This window comes from Hylobates moloch, unplaced genomic scaffold (genome assembly GCF_009828535.3).
Source record: "Hylobates moloch isolate HMO894 unplaced genomic scaffold, HMol_V3 SCAFFOLD_21, whole genome shotgun sequence".
Classification (NCBI taxonomy): Eukaryota; Metazoa; Chordata; class Mammalia; order Primates; family Hylobatidae; genus Hylobates; species Hylobates moloch.
This window is the reverse complement of record NW_026652296.1, coordinates 4,174,511-4,195,115: the sequence shown is the minus strand read 5'-3', so window position 1 is coordinate 4,195,115 and position 20,605 is coordinate 4,174,511. Positions and strand designations below refer to the sequence as shown.

The 20,605-nt window shown below is 49.5% G+C and overlaps 1 pseudogene; it reads right to left on the bottom strand.

The window, feature by feature from the left end:
- Positions 1–15,248: 15,248 nt before the first annotated feature.
- LOC116461581 (U2 spliceosomal RNA) lies at positions 15,249–15,339 on the bottom strand (annotated as a pseudogene).
- Between the last annotated feature and the right edge of the window lie 5,266 nt (positions 15,340–20,605).

The window sequence follows — 20,605 nt, the reverse complement described above, 5'->3', positions numbered from 1 at the left end:
TTTTGTACTTTTAGTAGAGACGGGGTTTCACCGTGGTCTCGATCCCCTGACCTCGTGATCCGCCCGCCTTGGCCTCCCAAAGTGCTGGGATTACAAGAGTGAGCCACCGCGCCCGGCCTTACTTAATGTATTTTTCTTTTTTTTTGAGACAGAGTCTCGCTCTGCGGCCCAGGCTGGAGTGCAGTGGCGCAATCTCGGCTCACTGCAAGCTCCGCCTCCCGGGTTCAAGCAATTCTCCTGCCTCAGCCTCTCTGAGTAGCTGGGACTACAGGCGCCCGCCACCACGCCCGGCTAATTTTTTTGTATTTTTAGTAGAGACAGGGTTTCACCGTGGTCTCGATCTCCTGACCTCGTGATCCGCCCGCCTCGGCCTCCCAAAGTGCGGGATTACGAGCGTGAGCCACCGTGCCCGGCCTTACTTAATGTATTTTTCAAAGTCATTTTAGGAGCTTTAAGAAAGTCAGTGATGGCCAGGTGCGGTGGCTCCTGCCTGTAATTCTAGCACGTTGGGAGGTGGAGGCAGGCACATTGCCTGAGCTTGGGAGTTTGAGACCAGCCTGGGCCACGAGGAGATACCCTGTCTCTACTAAAATACAAAAAGTTAGCCGGGCGTGGTGGCAGGTACCTGTAGTCCCAGCTACTTGGGAGGCTGAAGCAGGAGAATCACTTGAACCTGGGAGGTGGAGGTTGCAGTGAGCCAAAATCGCGCCACTGCCCTCCAGCCTGAGCAAAAGAGCGAGACTCTGTCTCAAAAAAGCCCCGAGAAACCTAGTAATAATAGGTTTTATTTATTGAGGGTTTACTATCTGCTAGGCATTGTGCCACTTCAAATAGTGAGGTATGTTGTAAACATGATCTATAGTGACGTATATTGTATATGTAATGATATGTACTGTATATGTCATATAGTGACATGTGACATATTGTATATACATACACTGATAGATGTTATTTATGTGATGTCCATTGTAAACATGACATATAGTAGACACTTTTGTTTACCGGGCGCTTACTAACTGCTGTACCCTCCGTGGGCATTCTTCCATCCAGTTGGCCCATTGTCAATTCCTTGCTCATCCACCCACTCTTCCTACACAAGACCCACCTCTAAGAAAAATATTTTCAAAAATTAGCTGGGCTGGGTGCGGTTGCTCATGCCTGTAATCACAGCACTTTGGGAGGCCACAGTGGGTGGATCACTTGAGCCAGGAGTTCAAGACCAGCCCAAGCAACATGGCAAAACCCCGTCTCTACCCAAAATACAAAAATTAGCTGGGCGTGGTGGTGAGCACCTGTAATCCCAGCTACTCAGGGGGCTGAGGCAGGAGGATTGCCTGAACCTGGGAGATGAAGGTTGCAGTGAGCCGAGATTGTGCCACTAGACTCCAGCCTGGGTGACAGAGCGAGACCCTGTCTCAAAAAAAAAAGAAAGAAAAAAAATTAGCTGGGTGTGATGGGGCATGACTACTATAGCCCCAGCTACTCAGGAGGCTGAGGTGGGAGGATCACTTGAGCCCAAGAGTTGGAGGCTGCAGTGAGTTATGATCACTGCACTGTACTCCAGCCTGGGCAACAGAGCAATACTATCTCCAAAAATAAAAATTAAAAATAAATAAAAGGAAAAAGAGGCCTGGTGCGGTGATGCCTGTAATCGCAGCACTTTGAGAGGCCGAGGTGGGTGGATCACTTGAGGTCAAGCATTCGAGACCAGCCTGGCCAACGTGGTGAAACCTGTCTCTACTAAAAATACAAAAAAATTAGCTGGTCTGGTCTGGTATGGTGGCTCATGCCTGTAATCCCAGCACTTTGGGAGGCCGAGATGGGTGGATCATGAGGTCAGAAATTTGAGACCAACCTGACCAACATGGTGAAACCCCGTCTCTACTAAAAATACAAAAACTAGCTGAGTGTGGTGACATGTTCCTGTAATCCCAGCTACTCAGGAGGCTGAGGCAGAAGAGTCGCTTGAACCCGGGAGGCAGAGGTGGCAGTGAGCCGACATCGTGCCACACTGTACTCCAGCCTGTATGACAGAGCGGGACTCTGTCTCAAAAAAAAAAAACAACCAAAAAACCTATCAAATTAGTTGGGCATGGTAGTGCACACCTGTATAATCTTAGCTACTTAAGAAGCTGAGGCAGGAGAATTGCTTGAACTGGGAGGTGGAGGTTGCACAGTGAGCCGAGATCGTGCCACTACACTCCTGGGCAACAACAGCAAGACTCTGTCTCAAAAAAAGAAAGAAAAGAAAAAAAGAGAGACAATGGTAAAAAAAAGAATAAATACACAATTTAGTGTTTTTGTCTTGTTTTGTTTTGAGACAGAGTCTTACTCTGGCACCCAGGCTGGCATTTCATGATGTGATCACAGCCCACTGCAGCCTTGACCTCTTGGGCTCAAGTAATCTTCCTGCCTCAGCCTCCTGAGCACCTGGGGCTACAGGCGTGCACCGTTACACCCACTAATTGTTTGCTTTTTTCGTAGAGGTGGTATCTCCCTGTGTTGCCCAGGTTGGTTTCAAACTCTTGAGCTCAAGGAACCCTCCTGCCCCGGCCTCCCCAAGTGCTGGAATTACAGGTGTGAGCAATCACACCCAGCCACAATGTAGCGTTTTCTGAAACCATCACCATAGTCAACATAATGGGCATGTCCGTTGCCCAAAATGTAGTTCCCTTGTGTTTTTTTATCATCCTTCCTTCCACCCCTCCTCACAACTCTGCCCCCAGCCAGCTACTGACCTGCTTCCTGCCACTTTGGATTCATTTGCCTTCGTAGAATTGTACATAAATAGAAGCATACAGAAAAAGAGACAATGCATTATTTTTATTTTATCTGGCTGCTTTCACTCAGCACAATGCAGTTGAGATCTCCGTGTTGTTGCTTGTATCTGAAGTTTGTTCTTTTTATTGGCAAGCACTACCCCGTTGTACAGCTATGCAGCTATGCCACAATTTGTTTATCTAATCCCCAGTTGATAGACATTTGGGTTGTCTCCAATTCTCTAGTTGTTGTCTTTTACAAATACAGCTGCTGAGAATTCCTTTGTGCATCTCTGTGTAGACATGTGCTTTCTTCTTCTTCTTCTTTTTTTTTTTTGAGATGGAGTCTCGCTCTGTCGCCCAGGCTGGAGTGCAATGGCGCGATTTTGGCTCACTGCACGCTCCGCCTCCTGGGTTCATGCCATTCTCCGGCCTCAGCCTCCTGAGTAGCTGGGACTACAGGTGCCCGCCACCATGCCCGGCTAATTTTTTGCATTTTTTTTTTTAGTAGAGACAGGGTTTCACCGTGTTAGCCAGGATGGTTTCGATCTCCCGACCTCGTGATCCCCCCGCCTCGGCCTCCCAAAGTGCTGGGATTACAGTCGTGAGCCACCGCGCCTGGCCTTTTTTTTTTCTTTTTTTTTGAGGAGTCTCGCTCTGTTGCCCAGGCTGGAGTGCAGTGGTGCAATCTTGGCTCACTGCAACCTCCACCTCCTAGGTCCAAGTGATTCTCCTGCCTCAACCTCCTGAGTAGCTGGGATTACAGGTTCCTGCCACCACGCCTGGCTAATTTTTATATTTTTCTTAGAGATGGGGTTTCACCAGGTTGACCAGGCTGGCCTGAAACTCCTGACCTCAAGTGATCCGCCTGCCTTAGCCTCCCACAGTGCTGGGATTACAGGTGTGAGCCACCACGCCTGGCTTTTTAATTTTTTTTTCCTTTTTGAGACAGAGTCTCCCTCTGCCACCCAAGCTTGGAATCCAGTGATGTGATCATGGCTCATTGCAGCCTTTCCCTCCTGGGCTCAAGCAATCCTCCCACCTCAGCTCCCGAGTAGCTGGGAGTACAGGTGCGCACCACCATGCCTGGCTAATTTTTTATTTTTATTTTTATAGAGACAGGGTCTCACTATGTTGCCCAGGCTGGTCTTGAACTCCTGGTCTCAAGTGATCCTTCTGACTCAGCCTCCCAAAGCACTGGGATTACAGGAGTAAGCCACCACACCCAGCGTTCTTTCCTCTGTTCTGGGGAAATACCTCAGAGTGGAATGTCTGAGTCAAGTGTTCTGTGGTTGGCATTTTTATCTCCCGCCTTTTTTCCACCCAGGGAGCTTGGGTTGTGGATGGGGAAATAGAAAAAGAATAGCTGGGTTACCATCTTTCTTTCCCCACGGTCTGAAATTCATCTTGTTGCCCTGGGGATTCTGATGTGGTTCTGGATCCTGGGAACCAGCCTCTCCCTTTTTCTTGTTCCTTCTCTTCTCACCCCTTGCCAGGTTGAGGTCGATGAGAATCAACTTTTACTTTGGCATCAAAGAACCCGGCCTGGGGTTAAGTCTTGGCTCTGTCACTTGACAGCTTCATGACTGAGCGAGTATGCACCTCTCACTGCTGCACATTTATCTCTGCTTATTTTTTTTTTTCTGAGTTTATAGATAACATGGCACCTACCTACCTTGCAAAGTTTTTTGTTTGTTTGTTTTGAGACAGAGTCTCTCTGTGTCACCCAGGCTAGGGTGTAGTGGCGTCATCTCGGAAGTTCAGTGGTGCGATCTCAGCACACTGCAATCTCTGTCTTCCGGGTTCAAGTGATTCTCCTGCCTCAGCCTCCTGAGTAGCTGGGACTAGAGGCACCCGCCACCAAGCCCAGCTAATTTTTATATTTTTAGTGGAGAAGGGGATTTCGCCATGTTGGTCAGGCTGGTCTCAAACTCCTGACCTCAGGTGATCCACCTGCCTCGGCCTCCCAAAGTGCTGGCATTACAGGCGTGAGCCACCACACCTGGCCCCTTGCAAAGTTATTGAGGGGATCAAATAATAAGAGGGCAGAAAGGGGAGATGGTGTGGTAGCTGAGGAAGAAAACAAAAGGAATCAAATAAAAGCAAAAGGATTTGTTTTAGGCAGAACAATGATAAGAATTGCTCCTTGGTTGATGGAGAGGTGGGTCACAGTCTGCATCACCCTTGGCGCCCTTGGAAACTTAGGCAGGTCTGGCATTTTCTATCAGTTGGGTCTGTGAGGACCACCTGCTTGTCCTTGGGGGGCTCATGAGAGTGAGATGGAGAAGGTGAAAGGACCCAGCAAACTAGAGTGTCAGGTGGCCTCTGTGTGTGGCTTTCAGTTGTCATCAGTCTGTGGCTCCCTCATTTGGACCTCTTGAGAGCCCAGATTGGAGGCATCAGCCATTGCTGCTGGCCCCACATCCAGATCACACTGAGTGCAGCTGTCTCCTCCCCACACACACCCATCGTCTTCCTCTACGTCGCTGGCATCTCCTGTCTGGCCATATCCCCTGAATGTATGTGGCCTTTCCCATCAGGCAGCCTGAGGGATCCTGTTGAAATGGAGCCAGGATTTGTCATGCCACTGCCTAACACCATGCAATCATGTCTCATTCTGCTCAGAAGAAAGTTCCAGTCTCCTTACCTGGCCTACTTACAAGTGGTCCCCTGTCCATTCCACGCCAGCCTTGCATCTTGCTGCCGATTGTGGAATCATGCTTGGTCCTGTCTCAGAATCTTGCATCTGCTGTCCCCCTGCCTCAAAGATTCTTTCCGGAAGCCCCTGTGCCTAACTCCTCATGCAGCTCTGAGGTGGAACACAGCCCCTCAGAGACCCTGCGGACTACAGCAGCTCCCAAGTCACTCTCTCCTATCTTCACTGCAGAGACCAGGATCTGGAATGGTCTGCCTCAGCTTTTGATGTTTGCATGGGCTGTTCCTGGACTAGAGTGTACGCTCCATGTGGGGTGCCCTATGTCACCAGCATGTCAACAAGATCCAGAACCAAGGGTGGCAAGCTATTCTTGTAAAGGGCCAGATGGTAAATATTTGAGGCCTTGGGCCGGGCGTGGTGGCTCAGGCCTGTAATCCCAGCATTTTGGGAGGCTGAGGCAGAAGGAATGCTTGAGCCCAGGAGTTTAAGACCAGCTTAGGCAACATGATGAGACCCCATCTCTCCAAAAAAAAAAATTAGTTGAGTGTGGTGGTACATGCCTGTAGTCCTAGCTACTTTGGAGGCTGAAGTGGAAGGACTGGAAAGAGGAGGTTACAGTGAACTGTGATCACACCACTGAACTTTAGCCTGGGTGACAAAGCATGAACCTGTCTCAAAAATATACATATGTAGCTGGGGACAGTGTCTCATGCCTGTCATCCCAACACTTTCGGAGGCCAAGGCAGGCAGATCACTGGAGGTAAGGAGTTTGAGACCAGCCTGGCCAACATGGTGAAACCCTGTCTCTACTAAAAATATAAAAATTAGCCAGGTGTGGTGGCAGGCACCTGTAACCCCAGCTACTCGGGGGGCTGAGGCAGGAGAATTTCTTGAATCCAGGAGGTGGAGGTTGCAGTGAGCTGAGATCACACCATTGCACTCCAGCCTGGGTGACAGAGTGAGAGTCTGTCTCAAAAAAAAAAAAAAAATTGTATATGTATTTGCAGCTTTTAGAGGCCAGGTGGTCTAGTGCAACCTTAGACCATGTGCAAAAAAATGGGCATGGCCGTATCTAGTAAAACTTTATCCATAGATGCTAAGAATGTAAATTTCACATAATTTTCACGTCATGAAATATTCTTTCAATGTTTTTTCAACCATTAAAAAATGTATCACGCCTTTAAATCCCAGCACTTTGGGAGGCCAAGGTAGGATGATCACTTGAGCCCAGGTGGTCAAGACCAGCCTGGGCAACATAGTAAGACCTCGTCTACAAAAAATAAACAAAATACGCTGGGTATAGCGGTGCATGCCTGTAGTCTCAGGTACTTTGGAGGCTGAGGAGGAAGGATCACTTGAGCTGAGGAGTGTGAGGCTGGAATAAACTATGATCATGCCACTGCACTCCAGCCTGAGCGACAAAGTGAGACTCTGACTTTTAAAAAAAAGGAAAAAATAAGAGTAAAAACCATTCTCAGCTTGTGAGCTGTGCAAAAAACAGGTGATGGGCCAAATAAGGTTTGCTAACCCCTGGCCTAAGTTACTATTGGTTAATGAGACAATAAAAAACCTGCCCCATGGTGAGATCACAGGTTAAAAACATTGTTGGTGGGGACAGGGGGATATTTGAATCTCTATAGAGCATGCTGTGAAAATAACTCACACAGTCTCATCCACAGACAGGTGGCAGATCAAGTTTTCTGGCCCCTGGCCTGGAGTACTACTTGGCACAGAGCGGTTGCTAAGTAATTAATAAAACAATTGCAAGAATAAATGAAATTTGAGCATCATAGGAAATGTTAGTCCCATTTTAGGTGCAAATGCAAAAGCTTAGAGCTGCAAAGGGACTTAGGATCTTGAACATTCCCAAGTCAGACACGGCTGAGTTTGAGGGATGAGGTTGAGAGCTCATCTGCCTCTCCAGGCAGCTGGGCTGGCCGGTTGAGGTGGGACTCAGTCACTTCCTGGCTGTGTAGCCTTAGGCAAGTTTCTCCACTTTTCTGAGCCAACTGCCTCATGTCTAAACTGAGGATCTTAGTCATCCCCCTGTGAGGATGTTGGGAAGACAGATGAGATGGTGGTGGCTACAGAGCATGCAGCATCTGGCCGGCTGCTGGTGGGTGCTCTGCACATAGTAGCTGCTAGTATTATTAACCTGTCTCTTACCAGAAGGATTTGCAAGGTGTCAGGAGAATTTTTGTGCCTTAAATGGCTCAGGAAACTGGCAGTTGGGCTGAGAGCTGGCCTTGCTCTTATTTAGTGCCAAGGCCCTGCCCACCCCTGCCAGCGTCTGTCCTGAGTTAGGGGACCTCACCAGCATCCTCTCTACCGGTAGCTGCGGCTTACTCTGATGCACTGGGATCAGCTCCAGACTGCGAGTTCCCTCTCCTTCCCTCAGCCCTGTAATGACATGGTTGGAGGCCATTATTTTACAGAAAACTCTTAGAACTTACAGAGTCTTTTACAAGACCAAATTGATGCCCAATTGAAGGATCCTGTAGGTGCTAAGGTTTCAAATCTGGGACTTACCTTCTAAGCCTTCATTAAGTCATTTCATTAATAATCACCTGGCAAGGGCTTGTTTTAGGGCATCCAGGCTTCTAGGCTGGTCAGTGGAAGAGCAGACAAGCCTCCAAGAAGCTCCCCAGACCTTCCTCCTAGTCGGGGAAGCCGAAGACATCAGGCAGGAGGGAAGTTTCTGGCATGCTAAGTACCACAGTGCAAATAAAATGAGGTTTTGCGATAGGGAGGTGGTGGTGAAAGCGACGGCAGGGAGTCCCTTAGCAAAGAGTGGTCAGGGAAGGCTTCTCAAAAGAGGGGGCATTTTTTTTTAAGCCCTGAATAATGGGAGTGAGCCAGCCATAAGTGGCCCAGGAGGAAAGATACCCGGGGATAGAGACAAGGCCAGAGTGATGGCAAGGCGTGAGAGGTGGGGAAGCCCAGGAGACACGCTGTGCTCAGAGTCAGCGCATGAGGCTAGGATTTTATTCCAGTTGACGTTTGGTTTTAAGCAAGGAAAAAATAAAACCTAACTTGGCTTTTAAACAGACAATTCCCTCTTCTGTGGGAGAAATAGGTTAGTGTGGAGTCAGGGAGGCCAGTTACGAGGCTCCGGTAGTGATCCAAGGAGGTGGGGGGACAGGCCGGAGTGGCAGAGAGGAGCCGGGTGCCAGCATGTTTTGCTGACGGACCTGATGGAACTTGCTGCCAGGTGGACGGGAGACACCTCTAGCACTTTTCAAGCGGTTGTAAACTATTTATAGCAGCTTCTGGCACTCGGCAGTTCTCCTGGGTCTTGGTGATGACAGAGGGAGAGCCGCCGATGTATGTTCCTTCAGTCAGAATGGCTGGCCAGCCTCCTGGGTCAAATGCCTTGGAGGAGGATATGGTGGGGCCGATGGATTTCTTCCAAAATGAAGATGGCGATAATGGCAGCAAGGAACCGTGTCATTACTCTGTTCACAGGCCCCAGTCCTCTTCCCACCAATTCACCTCTTTCTCTTCCATCTCCCCTTGGGAGAAGGGTGGGGGTCAGGGGATGGGGGCAGTTTACCCACAGCTTGACCCAATGGTTCCTATTTCATGAACCAGGAGGAAGTCAACCTTTGAGCACGAGGGCTCTGAGAGAGGGTGGAATTTCCCCCTAGATGACATTTGGCAATGTCATAACTTTGGTGGGGGGTGGGGCTTGGGGGCTGCAACTATTATGTAATAGGGAGATGCTACCCGTCCACCCATGCACAGGACATCTCCCCACAACAAAGAATTATCCAACCTCGAATGTCAGTCCAGAGGTTGAGAAATGCTGTCACAAACACAGAAAAAAATCTGGAGACTTTTTTTTTTTTTTTTTTTGAGACAGGGTCTCACTCTGTCACCCAGGCTGGAGTGCAGTGGTGCAATCTCGGCTTACTGCAACCTCCACCTCCCGAGTTCAAGTGATTCTCTTGGCACAGCCTCCCCAGTAGCTGGGACTACAGGTGTGCACCACCACGCCCAGCTAAGTTTTTTTTTGAGACAGAGTCTCACTCTGTCGCCCGGGGTGGAGTGCAGTGGCACGATTTCGGCTTGCTGCAACCTCCGCCTTCGGGGTTCCTGCCTCAGCCTCCCAAGTAACTGGGATTATAGGTGAGCACCACCATGCCTGGCTAATTTTTTGTATTTTTAGTAGAGACGGTGTTTCACCATGTTGGCTAGGCTGGTCTCCAACTCCTAACCTCAAGTGATCCACCCGCCTTAGCCTCCCAAAGTGCTGGGATTACAGGCGTGAGCCACTGGCCTGGCTTTTTTCTTTTTCTTCTTCTTTTTTTTTTTTTTTTGAGATGGAGTCTCACTCTGTTGCTCAGGCTGGAGTGCAGTGGCATGATCTCCACTCACTGCAACCTACACTTCCTGGGTTCAAGCGATTCTCCTATCTCAGCCTCCTGAGTATCTGGGACTACAGGCGTCCACCACCACACCCGGCTAATTTTTGTATTTTTAGTAGAGACGGGGTTTCACCATGTTAGCCAAGCTGGTCTCAAACTCCTGACCTCAGGTAATACGTGTGCCTTAGCCTCCCAAAGTGCTGGGATTACAGGTGTGAGCCACCGCCGGCCACAATTATTTTTTAAGTTTGGATTTAGTGCTGTGGTTTCTCACCCGAGGCAATTTTCCATCGTGTTTTTCAGCTTGATTTCCATCCAATCAATGTTGCAGTAGATTCGGGTAAACTTGCTGTATTTCTTCCCTTTACTTTTCCAGCTGGGAGAAAGAAGGAGAAAGGGAGGGGCCTTGTGAGGTGAAGGGTGTCCTTATACAGGTGTGACAGCCCCTGGCCCACAGCCCCCTCCCATCCCTGCTCTTGTCCTCAGCCCACTTGGAGGGAACCGCCCCTCCCCCACAGCACCCACTGCACTCTAAGCCATGGGGGGCCTCATTCTCTCCTGTTTCTTTTCTTCTTTGGCCCAGGAATACTAATTTTCTGCAAGCAGAAGACACTATTCTACTGCTAATATCCATGAGTAGTCTTCTCCCACAAGACAGAAAAAAATTCAGTGGTGGAAGGCACCAACCATTTAAGAAAATCTTCAAGAAGGCAGATTTTCTCAACTCTTTCTTTTTAATTATTGTTTTCTCTATTTGTTGATGCTAACTAATTCTAGCCAATGACAGAATGATTTAAGGTGTCACAATATCATTTTAATTGTTTTACTTTTTAACATGTTTATTTATTATTTTTTTTCAAGACAGAGTCTCGCTCTGTCACCCAGGCTGGAGTGCAGTGGTGCAATCTCGGCTCACGGCAACCTCCGCCTCCTGGGTTCAAGCAATTCTTGTGCCTCAGCCTCCTGAGTTCCTGGGATTACAGGCATGCACCACCACGCCCGGCTGTATTTTTAGTAGAGACGGGGTTTCACCGTGTTGGCCAGGCTGGTCTTGAACTCCTGAGCAAAAAGCAATCCTCCCACCTCCGCCTTCCAAAGTGCTGGGATTACAGGAGTGAGCCACCGTGCCTGGCCAATGTCTTTATTTTTGACAAAAGTACTGCAGGTAGGCTGGGCGCGGTGGCTCAAGCCTGCCTGTAATCCCAGCACTTTGGGAGGCTGAGGCGGGCGGATCACAAGGTCAGGAGATTGAGACCGTCCTGGCTAACACGGTGAAACCCCATCTCTACTAAAAAATAAAAAAAAATACAAAAGATTAGCCCGGCATGCTGGCGCACACCTGTAATCCCAGCTACTCGGGAGGTTAAGGCGGAGAAATGCTTGAACCCGGGAGGCGGAGGTTGCAGTGAGCTGAGATCGCGCCCTGCACTCCAGCCTGGGTGACAGAGTGAGACTCAGTCTCAAAAAAAAAAATACTGCAGGTAACATGCCTGTTTCTACTTAGAATATCTTTAAGGAGGCTAGACAATCACCCACTAAGAGGTTACCTCTGGGGTAGGGACTGTGGGACTGAGACTGGGGGCAGAGGGTCGTGGATGACAGGGAGGCTGACCTTTCACTTTGTCTCTTTTACTTTTTTAAATTAAATTTATTTTTTTTACATATTTTGAGATGGAGTCTCACTGTGTGGTCCAGGCTGGTCTCAGACTCCTGGGTTCAAGCAATCTTCCTGCCTCTGCCTTCCAAAGTGCTGGGATTACAGGTGTAAGCCACTGCATCTGGCCAGTGCTTGCTAATTTTTGAGCTCTTGCGGTGTGCCTGCTCCTGAGAGGAATGGCCTCATGAAGGAGATGGTTTAGTGTAGTGGCCACGGTGTTCCAGTTTCAGACCATCATCTTCTATGAAACAGGGCTGCGGCCGGGCGCGGTGGCTCACGCCTGTAATCCCACCACTTTGGGAAGCTGAGGAGGGTGGATCACCTGAGGTCAGGAGTTCGAGACCAGCCTGGCCAACATGGCAAAAACCTGTCTCTACTAAAAGTGCAAAAATTAGCCGGGTGTGGTGGCACATGCCTGTAATCCCAGCCACTCGGGAGGCTAAGGCAGGAGAATCGCTTGAACCTGGGAGACGGAGGTTGCAGTGAGCCAAGATTGCACCACTGCACTCCAGCCTGGGTGAAAGAGTGACTCCATCTCAACAAATAAATAAATACAAAGAAAAATAAAAATACAAAATTGGCCAGGCGTGGTGGCGCATGCCTATAATCCTAGCTACTTGGGAGGCTGAGGCAGGAGAATCGCTTGAACCTGGGAGATGGAGGTTGCAGTGAGCCAGGATTGCACCACTGTACTCCAGCCTGGGTGAAAGAGTGAGACTCCGTCTCAATAAATAAATAAATAAAAATAAAAATACAAAATTGACCAGGCGTGGTGGTGCATGCATGTAATCCCAGCTACTTGGGAGACTGAGGCGGAAGAATCGCTTGAACCCAGGAGGCAGAGGTTGCAGTGAGCTGAGATCGCGCCACTGCACTCCAGCCTGGGTGACAAGGGCGAAACTCTGTCTCAAAAAACAAACAAACAAAAAAACTAGGGCTGCTATGTCATCTAAAGACATAACCAGCACAAAGCCCCAAGCTCAGCATTTGAAACAGGCATTGTACATGTGGAGTCTTTGCTACTATTTCTCATGTAACTGTGTTCCAGAGGCCTAAGACATGAGAGGTGTTCTGTGGGTACCAATTCTATCTTCCCTGAAAAATGACTTGCCTGGTCCAGCAGCTCCCTTTTGGGGGTTCCTAGTCTTTCCCAGCACATGGAGGGCTCTGAGAAATTCCGCACTCAAGACAGTTTGGCTTATCCAAGTGTTACTCAAATGTGTTTGAGGCATCGCTCAATTCCTCCTCCTTCCCACAATTGCATTCAACATCTCAAGAGACCAGACCCTGACGGGCTGAGAAAAACTAGCTTTAGTTGACACATCAGAGATCAGAAAAAAGATCCCCCAAACCAGGTTTATGTTATTTTTTCAATGAATGATGACCCCCCGTCTTAGGTGGGATCTCTTTGGAGTCTCAAAATTGTTCTCCATTATTTACTTGGTGATGATAAAATAGTCTCTGCCAGATCACCAGGCACTGTCTCTTTGGGGGCTCCCAGCCATCCACTGCTATCCCTCTATTTATCTCACGGGGCAAGGGGGCACAGTATGCAAATTAAGTAGTACCCATTATGCCAATTAAATAGCACCCTACCCAAAGAGCTTTCTCCCAAGGATGGAAATAGGAGCTAACTTGGGTCTCTCAGGAGAACATTTTCGCCTTGGAGGATTTCAAGGTTTACTCTCGGGTATCAGAATGTAAAGGGAATGGCTTTAAAACTACAGCACTCGGAAAAACTTTTTGGATGATGGAATTTTTTTTTTTTTTTGAGATGGAATCTTGCTCTGTCGTCCAGGCTGGAGTGCATTGGCATGATCTCTGCTCACTGCAACTTCCGCCTCCCGGGTTCAAGCAATTCTTCTGCCTCAGCCTCCCAAGGAGCTGGGACTACAGGCGCCCGCCACCACACCTGGCTAATTTTTGTATTTTTAGTAGAGACGGGGTTTCACCATGTTGGCCAGGCTAGTCTCGAAGTCCTGACCTGCCTCGGGTTCTCAAAGTGCTGGGATTACAGGCGTGAGCCACCACGCCCTGCCAGGGGTGATACAAATATTTAAAAATGGGATTACGATAATGATTATGCATATGCAAAAAATATTAAAAGTCACAGAATTGTGCACTAACAATGGGTGAATTTTGTGATGTGTAAATTATACATCAAAAAAGTTTATTTATTTTTTTTTATTTTTGAGATGGGGTCGCACTGTGTAATCCTCTGTCATCCAGGCTGGAGTGCAGTGGTGCAATCTCAGCTCACTGCAACCTCCACCTTCCAGGCTTAAGCCTGCCTCAGCCTCCAGAGTAGCTGGGACCACAGGAGCGTGCCACCATGCCCGGCTAATTTTTTTATTTTTATTTTTTTGAGGCAGAGTCTCATTCTGTCACCCAGGCTGGAGTGCAGTGGCACAATCTCAGCTCACTGCGGCCTCCGCCACCCAGGTTCAAGTGATTCTTTGCCTCAGCCTCCCGAGTAGCTGGGATTCCAGGCACCTGCCACCAGCCCCGGCTGATTTTTGTAGCGGCTAATTTTTTGTAGAGATGAGGTTTTGCCATGTTGCCCGGGCTGATCTGAAGCTCCTGAGCTCAAGCGATCCACCTGCCTTGGCCTCCCAAAGTGCTGGATTATGGGTGTGTACCACCACGCCTGGCTAATAAAGTTGTTTCTTAAAAAAACAAAAAGATTAAAAGTCAGGGCTGGGCACAATGGCTCAAGCCTATAATCTCAGCATTTCGGGAGGCCTAGGCGGGAGGATCACTTGAGCCCAGGAGTTCAAGACCAGCCTGGGCAACATGGAAAGACTGCGTCTCTCTTTTTTTTTGAAGATGGAGTTTCACTCTTGTTGCCCAGGCTGGAGTGCAATGGTGCGACCTTGGCTCGCTGCAACCTCTGCCTCCCAGGTTCAAGCGATTCTCCTCCCTCGGCCTCCCAAGTAGCTGGGATTACAGGCGCTGCCACCATGTCCAGCTAATTTTTGTATTTTTAGTAGAGACGGAGTTTCACCATGTTGGCCAGGCTGGTCTTGAACTCCTGCTCTCAAGTGATCCACCTGCCTCAGCCTCCCAAATTGCTGGGATTACAGGCGTGAACCACTGTGGCTGGCCAGGTGAAATGTTTTTTGCCCACATCAGCCCCTCCCTCCCGCTTTCCAGTGTGCCCCGTGACAAGGCTTTGCCCTTGCTCTGCTCACGGCAAAGCACGCATGGGCATCCTGACTGATCCTGGAGGTTTGAAATCACCTTTTAGTAAGTTTCTGCGTCCTCCACCTTACTAGCGCTTCATGTGTAAGGTATTTATTGATCCTTTACTATGTGCTGGCTCATTTATAGCACATGGTGATGAACAGAATAGACCTGGTCCCTGCCCCGGAGGTGACTGTCCAGTGATGATGGTGGCCACTAGTGGTGGAGCATTATGACACTGATGCCCTTTGCCCTTTGGCCCTACTACCATGAATCCTTGCAGTGACTCCTCTCCAAGGAAGGCACCATCGTGCTCTCCTTTCCCAGATGGGATCATCAAATGGTGAGTGGGAGCTGGGATCCCAGCCAGCCCCTCCTCACGTCACTTCCATTGGAATACTGACTACCAAGCCTCCCTGCCGCGGATGAACTGTGCATCCCAGGCTGGAACTCAGTGGTCCCATCCTTCAGTCTCTACTAGGAAAAGCTGGAGAATCCTTGGGCCATCAGGGAAGGGCAGACATATTTGCATAAGAAATGAAAATTTTATCTGAGTTCTCGCCCTGCCCGGAGATTTACAATTCCCAAACAGCTCTGGGAAGGAAATAGAGAGAATGCTGGTGGGGGATGGGTACTGTAGACCAGGCTGTCTGGGCTGCCTGGAAGAGGCATCATTAGATACTACACTTGATCTTAGCCAAAAGGCCGAGAAGCGATAGAAGAGGCATCATTAGAGCGGACACTTGAAGGATGACACAGACCCGCCATGGGAAGGGTGTTGGAAAAGCATTCTTGGCAGAGGGAACAGCATATGCAAAGGTATGATGGGAACAAGGCCTGGCCCGTATCAGAAGCAGACGGAAGGCCTGGGCGACTGGGCTGGCAGCACAAAGAGCCAATGGTGGGCATGAGGCTGGACAACGGGCAGGCCTTGGTCAGGCAGCACCTTTCGGGCTGAGGTGTGGGGTTTGGACTTAGTTCCGAGAGCACTGGGAAGCTACTGGAGAGTTTTGGGGTTTTGTTTTCAGATCGCTGCTCTCAGGCAGAGGGTGGGTGGAGACCAGGTAGGAGCCCGTTTGATGAATCAGTGAGGAGTGGACGGGGCCGGGATGGAGGTGGTAATTCGCAGGTACACAGTAGGCACTCAATAAACTCCATCTACCTAGAGTTGAAATTCAGACATGCAGGTTTCAGGAACTAAATATGGGGGACCCTGAGGATGACTGCGCCCCCACCCCACAAGTATCCATGACCAGCACTTGGCCATCTATCGGGGTGGGGGCTCAGTTCTGTTTATTTTCAGTCTGTCACTCACCAAGACTTTTATAAAATACAACAAAAATGAATGACTTAGAAAAACAAAACGGGAAGCCTGATGCGGTGGTGCACATCTGTGATTGCTGCTCTGTGGGAGGCTGAGGAGGGAGGATTACTGGAGCCTAGGAGTTTGAGGTTGCAGTGAGCTATGATCCTGCCACTGCACTCCAGCCTGAGTGACAGGCAAGATCCAGTCTCTTTTTGTGCGTGTGTGTGGGGGGCCTCTTTTTTTTTTTTTTTTGAGACTGAGTCTTGCTCTGTTACCCAGGCTGGAGTGCAGTGGTGCGATCTCAGCTCACTGCAACTTCCGCCCCCACCCAGGTTCAAATGATTCTCATCCCTCAGCTTCCCAAGTAGCTGGGACTACAGGTGTGCACCCCCATGCCTGGCTAATGTTTTGTATTTTTAGGAGAGATGGGGTTTTGCCATGTTGGCCAGGCTGGTCTTGAATTCCTGACCTCAAGTGATCCGCCCGCTTTGGTCTCCCAAAGTGCTGGGATTACAGGTGTGAGCCACTGTGCGCAGCCGAAATCCAGTCTTAAAAAAAAAAAAAAAGAAAGAAAGGAAAGAAAGAGAGAGAAAGAAAGAAAGAAAGAAAAGAAAAGAAAGAAGAAGGGCCGGGCGTGGAGCTCTTGCCTATAGCACTTCAGGAGGCCGAGGCAGGAAGATCACTGAGCCCAGGAGGGGCAACATAATGAGACCCCCCAGCCCAAAAAATAAAAAAAAAAAAGAAGTAGGAAGTCCACTGGTGTAAATCAATTTCAAAATGTGGAGAAGGGACAGTAGGATGCTAATAAGCAGCTGGGAAGGTGAGATGGAATTAGAAAGCAATCTTTGGCACTTGGCAATTCATCATAATGATGAGTTCAGGCTAGAATCATCAAAGAATGCCACAATGAGTGGGCCTCAGGGGTTGAATGGAAAGAAATGTCCACGACCTAATAAGGCCCTTGTGAAAGTAGCCTTATTTGGAAAAACAATTTTTGTAAATGTGTTTAAGTTGGTAATCTTGAGATAAGGTCATCCTGCATAACTGGTGGCCCTAAATCCAATGACACCTATTTTTTTTTTCATTTTCTTTTTCTTTTTTCTTTTTTTTTTGATATGGGGTCTTGCTCTGTTGCCCAGGCTGGAGTACAGTGGTGAAATCTCAGCTTGCTGCAGCCTCCACCTGCTGGGCTCAGGCAATCCTCCCACCGCAGCCTCCAGAGTAGGTGGGACTATAGGCACACACCACCATGCCTGGCTAATTTTTTTATATTTTTGGTAGAGACGGGGTTTTGCCATGTTGCCCTGGCTGGTCTTGAACACCTGAGCTCAAGCCATCTGCCCACCTTGGTTTCTCAAAGTGCTGGTATTACAAGTGTGAGCCACTACACTTGGTCTGACACATATTATTTTTATTTTTTAGAGATAGTGTCTCACTCTGTCACCCAGCCTGGAGTGCAGTGGTGTGATCATAGCTCACAGCAGCTGCCAGCCTTGAACTCCTGAGCTCCAGTGATCCCCTTGCCTCAGCCTCCCAAGTAGCTCTGACCGGCGACACATACCATCATGCTTGTCTAATTTAAAACATTTTTTTTTGTAGAGATGGGTCTTGTTATATTGACCAGACTGGTCTCAAACTCTTTGGCTCAAGTGATCCTCCCGACTTGGCCTCCCAAATTGCTGGGATCCACCATGCCCGGCTGACATGTGTTTTTGTAAAAGATAGAAGAGACAGACACTTGACGAGGAGTGCCATGGGACCACAGAGGCAAAGACGGCGCGATGCAGCCACAAACCACAAACACCTGGGGCCACGGGGCGCTGGAAGAGGCAAGGAGCTGATTCTCCCCTCGAGCCTTTGGAGGGAGCACAGCTCTGCTGAAACCTTGCTTTTAGACTCTGACTGCCAGAGCTGTGCGAGAATACATTTCTGTTGTTTTAAGACACCCAGCTTGTGGGGATTTGTTAGGGCAGCCAAAGGAAACAAATAGAGTGGATGCGGCCAGGAGTGGTGGCTCATGCCTGTAATCCCAACACTTTGGAAGGCTGAGGCAGGTGGATCACATGAGTCCAGGAGTTTGAGAGCAGCCTGGGCAACATAATGAGACCCTGCTGCTCAAAAAATAAAAAACTAAAAATAAATAAATCGAAATAAGAAACTAATAGAGTGGGTGTGAAGTTGGAGAGCAACGGGATACTTACATGGTCTCAAAGTGCCTTCCCGCGAGGGAAGCATAGGAACTTTACAGTGGAGAAGCCTGGCCAATGCCGTGAGCATGTGAGCCATGCTAACCTCGCCAGAAAAGGGACCCAGGCAGCCTGTGCCTCCTGCCAGGGTGCACCGGGAGCCGGGCATCTGGTCAGTCTGAGGTGCCTGCCTGAGGGCAGAGCCAAGTCCCACCCAGACCTGCTCCCTCCAAGGCATCGGGGAACTCTGCACGTCCCAGGTTTTGCAAACATGCCTTCCTTTTGCACAAGGTCTCCCTCCCATCGCAGACATCTGGGGCCACAGGTCAGCCTTCTGAGAACGAGGCCGCTGGGAGGCGCAGGTGCAGGACAGACACCGTTAACCATGGACAAGGGGAGGCGTTTGCCTTCCCTTTCTGTGTGCTCTGTGGGAGGGCTTCCTAGTAACCCCGCCAGCTTCTCCATTGCTTGGGGAGGAAGACAGAGGCCAGCGGATCATAGCCATCACCAGGTGCACTGGCCGGTAAGCAGCAGAGCTGGGCGTTTCATGAGGGCTGGGTCAGGCAAAAGCCTGTGCTCCCTCCACTCGGGGAGCACTGGACCCTTTGGTAGGAGGGGATGGTTCTCAGAAAGCCTTTCTTCTGTAAGCCGCGTTCAAGCCAGTAGGACAGAAAGATGTCTTTTGCAGCTAGGGTGTGAATCTTTTGAAATTAAAAATTTTTTTGAGACAGGGTCTTGCTCTGTCACCCAGGCTGGAGTGCAGTGGCGTGATCTCAGCTCACTGTAACCTCCGCCTCCTGGAGCTCAAGTGATTCTCCCGCCTCAGACTCCAGACTAGCTGGGACCACAGGAGTGTGCCACCATACCTGGCTAATTTAAAAAAATCTTTTGTAGAGACGAGGTCTCGCTATGTTTCTCAGGCTGGGCTTTCAGCATTTAAACTACATCCAACTCACACCAGAAGGGACGTCCCACCTGTGACTGGGAAGAACACTAAAGCTCACGCGTAGCTGCCCTGTCCATATTAATAATGACCATGAAGTGCCAGTTTAGCTGTGCTACTTACACTTTTTTGCTAACTCACCTTAAAAGAAACATAGAACTGTTGGAATAAAAGTTAAAATAGCCATTGGAATACTACTTAAAAACATTCATGGGCCGGGTGTGGTGGCTCACGCCTGTAGTCCCAGCACTTTGGGAGGCTGAGGCGGGTGGATCACCTGAGGTCAGGAGTTTGACACCAGCTTGGCCAACATGGTAAAACCCCATCTCTACTAAAAATACAAAAATTAGCCGGGTGTGGTGGAGTGTGCCTGTAGTCCCAGCCACTCAGGAGGTTGAGGCAGGAGAATTGCTTGAACCTGGGATGCAGAGGTTGCAGTCAGCTGCGATGGCACCACTGCACTCCAGCCTGGGTGACAGAGCTAGACTCCATCTCAGAAAAAAATTCATGAATGCCACTAGATGGCTGGTTCTCAAACTTGGCTGCATGGTGGAATCACCTGCAGAAATTTATGAAACCCTGATACCTGGGCCCCACCCCTGCAGATTCTGATTAATGGATCTGGGGTGCAGCCCAGGGCAGTGGGGTTTAAAAAGCTTCCTCTAGGGCCGGGCGCGGTGGCTCATGCCTGTAATCCCAGCACTTTGGGAGGCCGAGGCAGGTGGATCACGAGGTCAGGAGATCGAGACCACGGTGAAACCCCATCTCTACTAAAAATACAAAAAATCAGCCGGGCGCAGTGGCGGGCGCCTGTAGTCCCAGCTTCTCGGGAGGCTGAGACAGGAGAATGGCGTGAACCCAGGAGGTGGAGCTTGCAGTGAGCTGAGATCGCGCCACTGCACTCCAGCCTGGGCGACAGAGCGAGACTCCGTCTCAAAAAAAAAAAAAAAAGCTTCCTGTAGGGTTTCAATAGGCAGCCAAGGTTGAGAACCCTGCAATTGACAAACAGATGTGACCCAACAACAGATTTGGGGTCACATGCTGCTGCCTTAGTAAAGCTGTATAGCAGGAGGATGGAGAGGACCTCCCCTAAGCTTACCCCTACTCCCTGAAGTCTCCCTAAACTTGCCCGCCCACCCTGCCCTTTCCTTCTCGGACATACTGAACCACAGCAGCACTTGCTAATTGCCTCCTGTGTGGAGGACTTGGCTCCCCAAGGCGAGATTGTAAGAAGGTGGGGGTGGCATCACCAGATTGTTGGGGGACAACACACACCACTTCGTGTTTTTCATTCATTTATTTATTTTTTGAGACCGAGTCTTGCTCTGCTGCCCAGGCTGGAGTGCAGTGGCGCGATCTCAGCTCACTGCAACCTCTGCCACCCAGGTTCAAGTGATTCTCCTGCCTCAGCCTCTCGAGTAGCTGGGACTGCAGGTGCCTGCCACTACACCTGGCTAATTTTTGTATTTTTAGTAGAGACGGAATTTCACCATGTTGGCCAGGCTGGTCTTGAACTCCTGAGCTCAAGTGATCTGCCCACCTCAGCCT